Raw genomic sequence first — 11837 nt, forward strand, 5'->3', positions numbered from 1 at the left:
ACAAATCACTAAATGATATCTAATCTATAGAGTAATATTTCTGAGAAGACGACTGTATTGAAAATAACCATTTAAGAGAGTGCTTAATTGAAATAATTACATTGTTCTGTCACCTTTTTGGGGGAAATTTCACTTCAACATAAACAATGTTAGTTATGAATTTGACCAGTGCTACAGAAGATATTGCCCAAATACTCTGAAAGTATCTTGATGTATACTGTAGGTGTGGAATTCCTTTTTGAGTTTGCAGTGTTATATTTTCATTTTCCAAAACAGAAAGAAAAATACTCATGCCAGTTGACTTACTTGTAGTACTAAAGGGTTTTGTGGTATTAAAATACAGCTATGTAGCCTCAGTTGAGAAGTACTATGTATCACATCACAGTAAATTGAGACTACAAACATGTGTGTGATATGGACTTGTTCAAATCACAAGAAAATGAGCAACTAGCTGTTTCTCCTACTCTTATAAGGAAATATTTCATAATAAAAAGCGACCTGAAAATGACCAATTATTTCTAAAAGGTTTGAGAGCTTTTATTTAAGTACATCATTTCATTGGATACAATAAATAAATGTACAATTTGAATCACAGATTAAATCCTTTTTTTGTGTTTTTTTGTGTTTTTTTGGAAACAGGATCAAATTCAAGACTGACCATTGAAGCTGAAATTAGAAGTATATCTAATATCTATCGAAGACAATTGTTCTGACAGAAAAGAATACGTTGTAGAAGTTTAGAAGGGGTTTTAACCATTGCAGTGGTTGTTGAAATTGGTTTCCATTGTATCTTTGTGCTCAAACAATATCAAGAGTGTATTTCTTTATTGCTAGTCTGTATATACAGCATGATAACACAAAGAAATGTGGTCAACAATTGTTGCAGTAATAGTCATGTGCAAAACACTGTAGATTACAGCATTATTCAACCTGCAATTAGTCCATAGCTGAAGCTAACAAAGCAAACTGTCCTTTTCCAAAAAAACGCATTTACCTTTTCTCTCGCCCACCCAAAAAAAAACATGTTACTTTTTCTGTTTCACTGAGCTTGACAAGTTCTGTTGCAGCCATAGGAAGAATCATTATTACTGGTTTGTACACTTGTCCAAACAAGTCGTCTTCGTTGCTCCTGGAGTCTGTGTGTGTATTAGGCCTGTACAGAACGCATATGACACCCCAACAGATGCATCCTTTAGAGTGAGTGTATGTGTCTGTCTGTGAAGGTGGTGTCAAAGCAGTATATCGATGCTCTTACCATTCCACCGCGAACTGATCAACGTCGTTTTGTTCAAACGTCAAGTAAGCGCCTGTTTCTACAAAACCAGCATGTACAGAGGTGCGACGAGATGCAAATAAAAGAGATGAGAATTGAGGCAAATATAGAGAGGGCAAAACACAATGGAAAAGCAAGCGGAAGGAGAAAGAAATGAGTTGGGGAAGACTTTAGATTACGAGAGGCGAGGGAAGGAAAGACAATTGGATGCGAAGGAAGGTTTGTAAAAAAACAAACAGTTCCTTGGGATCTATTTGAACAATTTGAACCATTCCAAATCACGTATTTGTCTACACATTTTGAAAAGGGTTTCTATATTTTATCCATTCTTAGTAATTGCTGTGCCTGCTGGCTTTCTACTGGTTTTCAACTATTTGAACCACTTTCGTTAATCGGGTTGTAAAGTTACGATGACTTTCTTGTCCGTGCGGGGACATTTTGGTTGTGGCTCTGTGCATACACGAAAACACAGGATTGTCATTTTGAGTTTGCGTCCCTTTTAAAAAAGTCCCTGTAACTCGTTCAAGTGGAACCATTGACTGATATGATTCTGGTCGTACTGCAGATGTATGCAGTTAGATGTTAGTTATTGTGGCCTTCTTACACAGAGTCAAGCATAGACAACGACATACACGCAGGGTAGCCTAGTGGTTAGAGCGTTGGACTATTAAACGGAAGGTTGAAAGTTCAAACCCCCGAGCTGACAAGGTACAAATCTGTCGTTCTGCCCCTGAACAGGCAGTTAACCCACTGTTCCTAGGCCGTCATTGAAAATAAGAATTTGTTCTTAACTGACTTGCCTAGTTAAATAAAGATAAAATAAATATATACACTAAACACAACAGTGCACTCTCTTAATTACAATGTCGACTGTATATAACTTTCCCACAGATTTTCAGGTATTTGAACCTTTTCAAATAGTTACTCTGTAGGTCTGCACCAGATCACTATAAGGTGTTTAACTATTTGTACTATTCTAATGATTGACAGTTCATGCTGGGTTGACGGACGGAGGTTTTAAATGTGAACACGTTCTCCAGCAGCAACGACTTGGGGAAGAGTTATAGGGGGGGGAGGGGTGGGGGAGGATAAATATTTGGCTAAGGTAAACTACCAATGAAGCAAATGATCGCCGTTAGTTTTGTTTTCCCATCTATAAAAGATAACAGTATAGATGCAAACTCTTAGGACCGGTTTCCCGGACAGATTAAGCCAAGTCCTGGACTAAAAGATATCAATGGAGATTCTTCTAAGAATATTTTTTGCTTTTAATCATCCAGGAATAGGCTTAATCTCAGTCTGGGAAATAGTACATTTGCCTTTTGGTCTCCAGAAACAGAGAAAGAAACGCTGAATGTCAAAGTCCTGTTTTTGTTGTTGTTGTACTTGTTTAAAACAAAGACACAGACATGAGTGACAGGTCTTCTGACTGGGAGCTGTTTCTGGAAGGGAGCTTGTAAACTAAAAACAAAAGGGGATGTACATTTTTTAGGAGGCCAAAGGTCAATTGGAGCTGTAAACAATTTCAATGAACGGTGTGTGTGATGAGTGTGTGATGAGTGTGCGATGAGTGTGATGTGTGTGTGCGATGAGTGTGATATGTGTGTGTGTTTGTGATGAGTGTGCGATGAGTGTGATGAGTGTGTGTGGGATGTGTATGATGTGTGTGTGTGTGTGTGTGTGTGTATGATGAGTGTGTGTGATGAGTGTGTGATGAGTGTGTGTGCGTGGACTGGCCCGAAGGTCTCTGCTCTCACCAGATGGATGTGGTCTCCCGTAAACAATACCAGAGTGCATCTGTGCAGTCACCGGGTTATTCTACACTTGCAAACTTGTTAGAGGAACTAATCACGGCCACCTGGTCAGGTTAGCATAGGGCTAAATGTGCCAGGTTACGTAATAGGATTCGCTGCCATGTCGCGTTTCATCACATCCAACTATGTCAACAAACAATAATACTTTTGACAAACTTAAAGCCTTGTTACTTTGGTTTGAAGAATGACAAACTTAAAGCCTTGTTACTTTGGTTTGAAGAATGACAAACTTAAAGCCTTGTTACTTTGGTTTGAAGAATGACAAACTTAAAGCCTTGTTACTTTGGTTTGAAGAATGACAAACTTAAAGCCTTGTTACTTTGGTTTGAAGAATGACAAACTTGTTGGAACGTGGAAAGTACAGTGTGTTAAAAAGAGGGGCATCCTTTTTAAAGCTGTTGGTATAGTGAAACAAATAGCAATAATTTCCCTGCTATAGAACGTTTTATCCAGTCTCACTGTACCTTACATTGTGGTATGGGGACTCCTTTCAACAGCACCCTTCTTGATGGAACATGGCAGCCATTTTGTGTGTTTGTGTGTGTGTATGCTTGTGTTTATGCATTTGAGTGTGTGTGTGTGTGTGTGTGTCCTCCCCACCGAAGTAACAAAGCAGATCTTGCCAACACATTCAGAAACAGTAAACAGCCTGTCCAGAGATGTCTGGGGGCTGTTATGACTGTGACACCCACAGTCAGAGTCCTGCCCCGAAGAGGAGCACCACTCCCCCTACCTGGACACGAACAGAATGGTGCTCCGTTAATTACTGTACCCCCATGTAACATGTGCTCTGCTCGGGGCGATGACACAGTTCCTTGTAAGTAATGTCAAACAGAGTGTGACACAGCACCACATGTGGGGCCTTTCTAGGGTTGCAAAACTCTGCTAACTTTCCTGTTACTTTCCTGCTAACTTTCCTGTTACTTTCCTGCTAACTTTCCTGTTACTTTCCTGCTAACTTTCCTGTTACTTTCCTGCTAACTTTCCTGTTTTTCCTTGAATTCAGGCAACCATCCTCCTTACTCTAAAGTATCTCCGTTTCACAGGGTATTTTGAATGAAAATGTAACGTCGAAGCACAGGAGAGTGCTTTAAGACAGCATGTCATGCCCAAATGGTTCAGGAGAAATAGTGTTCACCAATCTGGAACTTGTGTGTATATCAGTTTCTTCAAATAGGAGACGTTAAAAAATGCTTGGAGGGCCAGACGGCACACGCTTGTGTCTGGATTGTTTTGACACGTGTGTGTGTGTGTGTGTCCTTTGCACTGTATTTGTCCACAAAAAAAAGGTGCATTACTCCCATTGTTATGAGCAGTGTCTTATGCTCTCTGTCTTTTTCTCTTGTGTTTTCGTAGGAGATTTGTAAAAGACATGATTTCGTAAATGGGGGGGGGGGGGGGGGAGTGGTGACACAGAGGGATGTGTCTGTCCTGAGAGAAGAAAAGAAGAAGAGAAGGACGAAAGTAGCCGGGGGATCGAATAGAAGGAGAAGAGTCCCGAAAGTTACAGAGAGGGGGTATAAGTAGGTAACGACCGCCACCCTCTCTCTCTCTCTCTCTCAATCTCTCTCTCTCTTTCTATATATATATTGACTGATTTGGGGTAGGGTTGGAGAGTGGGGTGACACAGTATGGTTTCGGTGTGTATGCTGAAGAGGACAGTTTGTACGGAGAGACGGGTTGAAGGATGTCAGAATGAGGTTCATACACACACACACACACACAGGTCTGGCAGAGAGCATTCATCTCAGGGGTGTCGTCAGTGCACGGATCAGTGTGTTCATGATTGTGGAGTGTGTGTGTTTGTGTGTGTGAGTGTGAGTGTGTGTGTGTGTGTGTGTGTGTGTGTGTGTGTGTGTGTGTGTGTGTGTGTGTGAGTGAGAGTGAGTGTGTTTCCTAGTGCTGGAAGTGACGCATACGCCTGAAAAACAGGGAAGGGATTCTTATGATATAAGAACTTTCCTTAAATATTGACATAAAGAGTAAATGTTTCTTTTATCACCGAGTTGATGTGCTAAAATCTTCCCTTTTTTACCTTTCATATATGCTGGGTGTGTGTCGGTGTCAACCACGGTGGTATAACACATGGCAAAAAGGAGCGTCTTTCCCAACATGCATTGCGATGAAACGGACTAAAATGAACATGGTTAAAATAACGGTTCCAATGTGGTCCAGGCAGACAGGTGTATGTGCCACCTTTTGATTTGGACACAGCATCCCGTGACGGTACGATGCACATTTCTACCATTGTGCAGACATTTTGCCATCAGATTCCGTCATTTCCTGCTGCTCCAGTTCTCATAAAACGATGCTGTGTGTGAACAAGCAAATCACGCATGTATTGTGGTGGTCCTGACTTTACGTCGGGAAAAAACGTTTATATTTCAAATGCTTTGTTTGATAAGTTACTGTAAGTACAGATATAAGTTACTGTAAGTACAGATATAAGTTACTGTAAGTACAGATATGAAGCCACACATGTACAACTATACATCATATATGTTCTTAACAGAAAATGCACAAATTCGTCCAAATACTGTATTGAAGTAGGTAGCTATAGTGAATTGTTAATTGATTTAAAGCTCTTGTCCTCCATGTCCCTCTAAAACATATCAAATTTGGTAAAGAGATTATAACAGAAAGCATTCTTAGAACAGGATAAAAAAATAAGGAAGAGTCGTCAAGCTTCCTGTCCCATTTGTGAAGTATCCCATTGTTCATTTGATGTGAGATGGAAAAAAAAGTTTTTTTTAGCACACATGAAATATATATTAGGACCAGCTATTGGATGCTTATATTGCTGTTGTTGAGGTGGACATTTTTATTTATTTTTTACTCTAACATTTAAAGACAATTGTGTGTGTGTGTGTGTAAGAGGAGTGTGTATACAAGGTTTATGAAGTGTGTGAAAGGGAGAGACGCCGTGAGTGTGCTGGAAAAGATGCATGGCTTTACCGCGAGTAAATGGCTGTTGGTCTGTTTTGTCTTCCGGTGAGAGGCGGAAAGAAACGGAGGACACAACATGTTATTCTAGCGACATCCATTTTGTCAGACAGCCTCGGTATCCTTGAGGGGCTGAAATACAAAATGTATGTTTGTTTGCGTTACAGGACAAGTGTGTGTGTGTGTGTGTGTCCTTTTCAACTGGCCATTCCGATGAACCTGGACCAAATCAGAGACACACCTGTCACTCTCCCAACAGAGGAAAACACCGGTAATAAATCCCCGGTGTACATCCCGTGGGGCTCTGATAAAGGGAAAAGGGGGCTGTTTGTGACATGGCCCTTGTCTTGGCTATAACCACGGGACCAGTCAAACGTTTGGACACGCCTACTCATTCAAGGGTTTTTGTTTATTTTGACTATTTTCTACATTGTAGAATAATAGTGATGACATCAAAACTATGAAATAACACATATGGAATCATGTAGTAACCAAAAAAGTGTTAAACGAATCAAAATATATGTTATATTTGAGATTCTTCAATGTACCCACCCTTGATGACAGCGTTGCTCACTCCTTGCATTCTCTCAACCAGATTCATGAGGTAGTCACCTGGAATGCATTTCAATGAACAGGTGTGCCTTGTTAAAAGTGGAATTTCTTTCCTTCTTAATGTGTTTGAGCCAATCAGTTGTGTTGTGACAAGGTAGGGGTGGTAAACAGAAGATAGCCCTATTTGGTAAAAGACCAAGTCTATATTATGGCAAGAACAGCTCAAATAAGCAAAGAGAAACGACAGTCCATCATTACTTTAAGACATGAAGGTCAGTCAATGCGGAAAATTTCAAGAACTGTTGGAAAAACATTCCAGGTGAAGCTGGTTGAGAGAATGCCAAGAGTGTGCAAAGCTGTCATGAAGGCAAATGGTGGCTTCTTTGAAGAATCTAAAATATTAAATATATATATTTTTTGGTTATTGCATGATTCCATATGTGTTATTTCATAGTTTTCACATCTTCACTATTATTCTACAATGTAGAAAATTGTAAAAATAAAGAAAACCCTTCAATGAGTAGGTGTGTCCATACTTTTGACTGGTAGTGTATATTAGGCTATTAATATATAGGCTATGTCCAGCACATATTAGGAAGTCAATTTTGATGCAGATAATTTATGATTTGATTACTAGAATACACAAATGTCCATTGAACTCTCAAATAATATTCAGTGTTAGAGAAAAGTGTGTGTGTGTGTGTTTGAATAGTGTGTGTGTGACAGTATACAGTGTGTAAGAGGAGTCTGTGAAAGGAAGTGTGTGTGTTTGAAGAGAGTGTGTGTGTGTGTTTGAAGAGAGTGTGTGTATGACAGTATACAGTGTGTAAGAGGAGTCTGTGAAAGGGAGTGTGTGTGTTTGAAGAGAGTGTGTGTGTGTTTGAAGAGAGTGTGTGTGTGTTTGAAGAGTGTGTGTGTGTGTGTGTTTGAAGAGAGTGTGTGTGTGTGTGTTTGAAGAGAGTGTGTGTGTGACAGTATACAGTGTGTAAGAGGAGTCTGTGAAAGGGAGTGTGTGTGTTTGAAGAGAGTGTGTGTGTGTTTGAAGAGAGTGTGTGTGTGTGTGTGACAGTATACAGTGTGTAAGAGGAGTCTGTGAAAGGGCGTGTGTGTGTAAAAGGGTGTGCATGAATATCTTGCTAGAAAAATATTTGAAGAAATGGAATCGATTTTAGCAGTAGACAGTTAGACTCTTTTTTGCTAGCAAAATCATGTGGCCTTTATGTACGACCTTGTGTAGTGATTTGATTTGACCACACAAATATTATAATTGTACTGTCATTTTTCAGATTGACTTAAATTATGTAGTAAAACTAAAACAATAGAAAATGGCTAGTTTGTTTGGGATTGTTTTATAAAGATAGAACTGAAATGATTCTCTCTCTCTGTGTGTGTGTGTGTGTGTGTGTGTGTGTGTGTGTGTGTGTGAGAGAGAGAGAATTGTGCTTGAAGAGTGTGTGTATGAAGTGTGTAAGAAGATTGTGTGGAAGGATGTACATTGAATATCTTTATTGAGACGTTTTGAAGTACGCTCTCTTAGAAATGTAATGCATTCTAGCAGTATACAGCTATTGTTTTTTGCTAGCAAAATCATGTAGCCTATATTGACGACCTTGTGTAGTGATTTTCCACTTAATATAATGTTTACATACCCTACATTACTCATGTCATATGTATATGTATATACTGTACTCTATATCATCTACTGCATCGTGTTATCTTTATGTGTAGCCACTTTAAACTATGCCAATTTATGTTTATATACCCTACATTACATATGTATATACTGTACTCTATACCATCTACTGCATCTTGCCTATGCCGTTCTGTACCATCACTCATTCATATATCTGTATGTACATATTCTTTATCCCTTTACACTTGTGTGTATAAGGTAGTAGTTGTGGAATTGTTAGGTTAGATTACTCGTTGGTTATTACTGCATTGTCAGAACTAGAAGCACAAGCATTTCGCTACACTCGCATTAACATCTGCTAACCATGTGTATGTGACAAATAACATTTGATTTGATTTGACCACGCAGATATTATCACCATACTGTCATTTTTAAGAGGATACAAATACGTTAATTTCACATAAAATGCCATTTGTTCTGTGCAGTAATAGTATGACAAAAGTAAATTGCTTCCCACATGGCACAGACGTCTATTCCACTTCATTTAATTGAAATTACGTGAAAAAGACGTTGATTCAACCAGTGTGTGCCCAGTAGATTGTTAGTTTCAGAAGTGTTTGATAAAGTTAGAACTAAAATGATTTATACACACAGCAACCTACATGGCAAGAAGACTATGCTTGGGATCTGTAGAGTATTGCTATTCTTCTCAGTTAGAATGCGGTTACTCGTTTGTGAAGGAGCAGGCGGTTTTGTGGTAGCCTATTTGAAAACCCTGCGTGTGTGGTACTGTGACAGATGTTGCAGACGTTTGTCAGGACACCAGTCTTTTGTTCATTACTCCTACACAAAGGATGGTGTACAACTACCACGTTAATATTTTGTAAGCCTGTTTCAAAAGTTGTGAAATATTAGAGCAATTCGGTAGCCTAAACATGGCAGTTTCATTGTGTGACCAGGTTAGAATTGATCCGATACTTGAAGTGCAGGTCTGTAAATTCAAATAGAATTTTAAAGCACGTGCAGCACGTGGTAGCAGTGAAGAGCTCGAGAAAAATGCAGGCCCTGTGCATATTTTGTGCATACCGGTCTTTGGAACCCTAAAAAAGTTACAGAATGTTTTTATAAACAACTGCATTGATATCGAGGAAACGTTTCGAAGTCTGGGAACGTGTGAATGGCCGAGGTGAGGACTGTTGACGAGTGTCGCTGTCCAATGAACGGTGGTGCTGAAATGTAGCGCTCTTCGTATGACTGTTGGAAGCCATTTTAAACACATACACATCAAGGAAATGATTGATTGGCATATAACACATGTCAAATGTGGACTTTTAGTGCAGAACAGAGATAAACATGCACATGTGATAAAAAATAAAAATAAAAATGGGTGCAAAGTTATATGCACTGGACATAAATGAGGGAAAGTTGCAGCCTAGTTTTCATTGTCAGGCACCTCGTCAGCAATTATGTGGATGGGCTATGGGCACACTTGAATGTATCGATACTAGGGGAGTGGCTGTGTGTTTCAGTTGAAATGTATGCAACACCCAGGAGTTTCAGAATATTGTCAAGATGAGAGTCCATATATTTTCTATAATTCTGAATGAGTTTGTCCCATTCCAACTGCACAAGACTATTTTGTTTATATTTCCCCTCAAATGAGCTATTGCAATTTCAGTAACTTCCATATTTTGTATGTGTTACTGGGAACACTTTCTGTTGATGTATAATCGATGTGTGTTTGCCTATAGGCATGTGTGAATACATGCTTGTCTCTAATTTCAGACGTGATGATCCATTGAAAAATGACATGCCGCCAAAATGATAGTATAAAATTGTACCAAAAGAAGCTGTCGGGTGTTTAGAGAAGCTCCACAGTCGTGAAGAATCATTACAATTTGCTGCTGTTTCTATTTGATTTACAAATTGTCATATTTGAAATGATGGCTGATAATGACAGCTGTGAGTTATGTTGCGTTATAGCTGGGTAAATATGTATACTTCTTTGCTGAAGATTGAGAAGCTGTCGCATATTTTCAGCATTGAGGTTGTTGCTGTTCTAAATAATTCAGAATATGCGTGTGTGAATGGGGTGATGAATTGTTGATTTCACTTCTATTTTTTAAATGTATTTTGAAATCCTCTATTTTTGGCTGCGGTGTCATTAAGTATTACTTTGAATGACTGTTTTTCAGATGTTTTGTGGTGGGATCTGAGAGCAATGTGAACAACTACAGGTGCAACTCGTACAGATGGACGTAACGTATGAAATGTGCTGAATATATCCATGTATTTAGATCCTAATATGTACACATGGAATTGCTGTATTCATTTGATGCTTTTGGAACGTCTCTTCATAAAATCTCAAATGCTGAAATATCCTGTCAAAATACACGCTTGGTGTGTTTATTTGGCTCTTTGCTGTCTTTCATTTATAGATGAATTCCGAAGGACCTTTATAAGATAACACTGTAGTTGGCCACGTTAAATTACATCCTATTCATACGCCTGGTCATCTAAGCAGGATGAAAAGAATAGACTCCGTTTTAATGAACTACCCATTTTGGATTAATAGCCTATCATGTTAAGATGTAAAAAAATATATGTTTGGTGATATGTCAAATAGGCTATAAAAGGGATTTCGTTGTAAACTGCTGAAAAGCCAGTTCACCCAATCCTATCGGCCCAATCCTATCGGCCCAATCCCATCGGCTCCACAAGCCTCCGGGTATATTCACTTCTGTCAAAGAATGCAAATGACGACATGACGATCTCTACAAGTCAATTGATTTTCCCAACAAGCACATTTTGATGAGTATTTGATGAGTACACAACACCTGTCAGTTATACTCAGGCATTTCTGGTTGGTCCATACTTTATGTTTAGTTACATTACGGTGTAAGCATACAGCTAGTAATGGTATGGTGTGTGTGTGTGTGTGTGTGTGGGGGGGGGGGGGGGGGGGGGGGGGTCTTGAAGACAAAAGCAGCCTAGGCTACACTGTTGTGAGACTTTCTGTCTGGATTACAAGCTAATGCATTTGACATCAAAAATGCCCAACTCTCCCGAGTCGTGACATCCCGCCAAGGAGACGCATATTCTCTTAACAATCCTGTTCGAGTCGTGTGGTTCACAAATGTACAGTGCGATGGAATAAAGTGTTAAGACATCCACTGACTGTCTCTGTGTTAATGTAAGGGGAAACACTTTTTCCGCCCGTTAATCACATATCCTCCCATCTCTTTCTTCCGTGTTTGGGAAATGTACTATGGCAAAGAATTTCTATTATATTGACAAGATAATCGAGTGACCGCACTAACAATGGAGATATACATGTCCTGAAAGATGCAAGGCAAGCTGGAGGCGAGATCACGTGGGACCATTCTATCCATTGAGAGGGCAGATATCGCTTGTGAACAACAGGTACTACTCCGATATAAAGGCTTTCCCCAAAGTCGCCGAAATGCCACGTATGTCCACTTATATCAGTGCATTCATAACAACCTGACAATTACCAAACTTATATTCAATCAAATAAGCCTCATGCAGCAAATTAGCAGATATATTGTTTGTTGACCAAATTCGGCACTCTCTCATTGACCTCCATACAAATGTTCCTCAC

General features: G+C 39.3%; 1 long non-coding RNA gene across 1 annotated transcript; it reads left to right on the forward strand.

Annotated features, from left to right (window-relative positions):
- The first annotated feature begins 2991 nt into the window (after nt 1-2991).
- On the forward strand, nt 2992-10607 carry LOC116356273 (uncharacterized). The gene is made up of 2 exons (XR_004204757.1): nt 2992-4610; nt 10411-10607. It is a non-coding gene; the product is annotated as an uncharacterized LOC116356273 (long non-coding RNA).
- The last annotated feature ends 1230 nt before the right edge of the window (nt 10608-11837 follow it).

The sequence above is a fragment of the Oncorhynchus kisutch genome, linkage group LG22 (genome assembly GCF_002021735.2).
Source record: "Oncorhynchus kisutch isolate 150728-3 linkage group LG22, Okis_V2, whole genome shotgun sequence".
Lineage (NCBI taxonomy): Eukaryota > Metazoa > Chordata > Actinopteri > Salmoniformes > Salmonidae > Oncorhynchus > Oncorhynchus kisutch.